This window comes from Pinus tabuliformis, chromosome 1_1, assembly GCF_031772625.1.
Source record: "Pinus tabuliformis cultivar Carrire ecotype Pingquan chromosome 1_1, CPIR1, whole genome shotgun sequence".
NCBI classification, from domain to species: Eukaryota; Viridiplantae; Streptophyta; class Pinopsida; order Pinales; family Pinaceae; genus Pinus; species Pinus tabuliformis.
The window spans coordinates 895,476,721-895,480,365 of NC_142297.1; the positions used below are offsets into that span (position 1 = coordinate 895,476,721).

General features: G+C 41.2%; 1 pseudogene across 1 annotated transcript; it reads left to right on the forward strand.

The window, feature by feature from the left end:
* Positions 1 to 224: 224 nt before the first annotated feature.
* LOC149217291 (isocitrate lyase pseudogene) lies at positions 225 to 2,455 on the forward strand (annotated as a pseudogene). Its single transcript, XR_016250141.1, has 2 exons — positions 225 to 1,828; positions 2,403 to 2,455. The product of XR_016250141.1 is annotated as an isocitrate lyase pseudogene (transcript).
* The last annotated feature ends 1,190 nt before the right edge of the window (positions 2,456 to 3,645 follow it).

The following is a 3,645-nucleotide window of genomic DNA, read 5'->3' on the forward strand; positions in this document are numbered from 1 at the left end:
TGGTTTCAGTTTGCTCTTTACAAGAAGTCTTTACATGGCCAACTCTGATTTTTTGTTGAAAACTTTTTCTGAATTTTGGTTGAAAACATTGCTCATTATAGCATAGATTATATCTAATAACCATGTTCTTCCAGAGTAAAATCTCAGCCATTTTGGGGCTAAATTTGATTTGAAACATGAAGCTAAGCCTAAACTGCGTCATTGCACTGTTAGAGTGTAAAACTTATATAGATTGTGGAATGAGTGTGCTGCAGATGATGGACGAGGAAGCAAAAATTGAGGCAGAAGTAGCAGAGGTCCAAACATGGTGGAACTCAGAGCGATTTCGCCTGACACAGAGGCCATACACTGCAAAGGATGTAGTTCGTCTGAGAGGCACCATGCGCCAGAGCTATGCGTCAAATGAGCTGGCCAAAAAGCTATGGAGGACACTCAAAACCCACCAGGCGAATAAAACAGCTTCTCGGACATTTGGGGCTCTGGATCCAGTGCAGGTTGCCATGATGGCCAAGTACTTGGATACAATCTATGTCTCTGGGTGGCAGTGTTCTTCCACTCACACGTCCACAAATGAACCAGGCCCTGATCTTGCGGACTATCCCTATGACACTGTCCCTAACAAAGTGGAGCACCTCTTCTTTGCCCAGCAATATCATGATAGAAAACAGAGGGAGGCCAGAATGAGTATGAGCAGAGAAGATTGACTACCTCAGGCCCATCATCGCAGATGGAGACACTGGTTTTGGTGGGACAACTGCAACAGTTAAGCTCTGTAAGCTCTTTGTAGAAAGGGGTGCAGCAGGGGTGCACATTGAGGATCAGGCCTCTGTGACAAAAAAGTGTGGTCACATGGCTGGCAAAGTCTTGGTTTCTACTGCAGAGCATATCAATAGGCTTGTGGCTGCCCGGTTGCAATTTGATATCATGGGAGTAGAGACTGTTCTCATAGCTAGAACGGATGCAGTAGCAGCAACTTTGATTCAGACCAATATTGATGGGAGAGACCATCCTTTTATTCTTGGGGTCACCAACCCCAAGCTTAAGGGAAGGCCTTTGGCTACTGTGCTGGCAGAAGCCATGGCTAATGGCAAAACTGGCACAGAGTTGCAAGATGTAGAGGATAAATGGATGGGTATGGCCAATTTGAGGTTGTTTTCTGACGTTGTAGGGGATGCTATTAGGAGCCTGGCTATCCCACAGCAAGAGAAGGCTAATAGGATCAATCTCTGGTTCAACAAGATTGATCAGCTCCCCCACTTTGAAGCCCGGGAACTGGCCGAGAAATTGGGGGTTTCTGATGTGTTTTGGGATTGGGATCTTCCTAGAACCAGAGAAGGGTTTTATAGGTTCCAAGGTTCCACCAAGGCTGCTATTCTCAGGGGTTGGGCTTTTGGCCCCCATGCAGACCTAATTTGGATGGAGACATCAAGCCCCGACATGGTAGAATGTAAGGAGTTTGCACAAGGGGTGAAATCAAAGCATCCAGACCTGATGTTGGCCTACAATCTGTCACCTTCTTTCAATTGGGATGCTTCTCGCATGAGCGATGAACAGATGATGAACTTCATTCCTCAGATAGCACAGTTGGGCTTTTGCTGGCAGTTCATCACTCTGGCTGGATTCCATGCCGATGCATTAGTCATCGACACCTTTGCAAGGGACTATGCCAAGAAGGGCATGCTGGCTTACGTCCAGCAGATTCAAAGACAAGAAAGGGCTAATGGGGTTGACACTCTCGCCCACCAGAAGTGGTCTGGTGCTAATTACTATGATACTCTTCTCAAGACTGTGCAGGGTGGGATCTCTGCCACTGCTGCAATGGGTAAAGGTAAAATTGCATTCCTGTTATCAATATCAGTTTCCAAGTTCCCTGTTCTTTTAACATTTGAAAGTGATTTTGTTTGTATTAGTTTTTATTTTGAAAACTCAGTCCCCAGGTATTTGATCTTAATAGCTTGTGTGTTTACATGTAGATCCTTGACCACCACATTCAAAGCAGTGATTTTTCCAACAAATGACTGAAATTAGCATAGAATACTAAGAGAAGCAGAATAGAAAAGAAGTTCAAATTTGAATGGGGTTATTACCTGAATTTTTTTAATTTAGGATAAAAGATTGTACATTACACTTACAGAACATGAATAGTTTATGAATATGGGAAGTTTGCATGGTAGATAACAAATAACCAAAAGCTCTTCACACCCTGTTTTGAGATTACATTGTTATGCAACAATCTTTAACTGTGGAGTTGAATTGCATTTGTTGATGTTATAGGCATGACAATGCATTATAGAACAGAAATGAATTGCATCTGTTGATGTTATAGGCATGACAATGCATTATAGAACAGAAATTCCATGAGTCTTGAATGTAACTCCATGCTTGTGTTTTTGTCCTTGCAGGAGTAACTGAAGATCAATTCAAGGTAGATGCATGGAGTATAAGAACAATATAGAGCGATGCAAAATAATGATTTATATTCTCCTTTTAGTCAATTGATTCACATTTTTGCTAATAGCTGAATCAGAATCCCCTCTCCAGACAAAATAATATTCTGCCTGAGCTTCTGTTATTCAATTCACTTGCCCAAAAAATGAAATGGAGAGCTGGGAAATCTCACGGTATTACTGCAGAGTCTTCAATCTGTGGATTGCACAGCAGAAGCTCTTTTAGTCTGTCTACAATATATACTTGCCCTTCTTCATTGACACGACAAATATCTCCAGAGTGCAACCAACCTTCTGAATCTATAGCCGATGATGTAGCTTCTTTGTTCTTGTAGTATTCTGTAGAGATTCAGAAGCTGTTCAGATCAAATTTTGACAGTTCAGAAATGAAACTCTGGTGGAAAAACGGTGATGGCTAGCATGAAATTATCCTTCTACTCTATCCAGAACAAATGAAGGCGCTACTTTCCTAGGAGATCCCTAAAGGATCTAATGTGGGCTTTACAAAGGAAAATAGGTAAGTTATATGTCAATTCAGAGTAAAATCATAGCTTAGTAGTGGATTTAATTTTACAGATGGTGTAACTGTTTTCTGCTCATAAAAATCTTGAAGGATGCTAATAAAATTCATATAATCTCATACATATTTTACATTATATCCTAATGTGTTTTTACCTTTCATGACCATAGGGCCTCGGCAGCATAATTCGCCTCTTCTGTTGGGAGGCAAGGGCTTCCCCATTACAATATCAACTACCTTAGCCTCCACATTAGGGACTAGTATGCCTACTGAACCGTAATGCTTGATGTCGTTTCCTTCGCTCTTTATGACTGAACCACTCATCTCAGTCATTCCATACATCTGCAGAAATGATGAGTAGAACAATCAGGTAAAAACCAGTTATAAATTGAAAGGGAAACTTTTCAACAACAGAAATGCTCACTAGATTCAGGTAAACTGGGAGATAAATTCTACTAGGGTGATTCGTCCATCAAGCCTTTGTATTTATAAGTATACACAGCATTGCAAATATCAACATGAACGTATGCTCATCTCAGGTCTAAAGAGGAGGATGCATATGAAATCTTCAGACGTTCCTCCAAGCTAGAGCAAAGCATTGGACAGAGAAATAAAGAGTAGTCCTATAAACCCTGGTAACCTTGCCTTTTTTGAACCAATCTTAATTAAAATCATTTG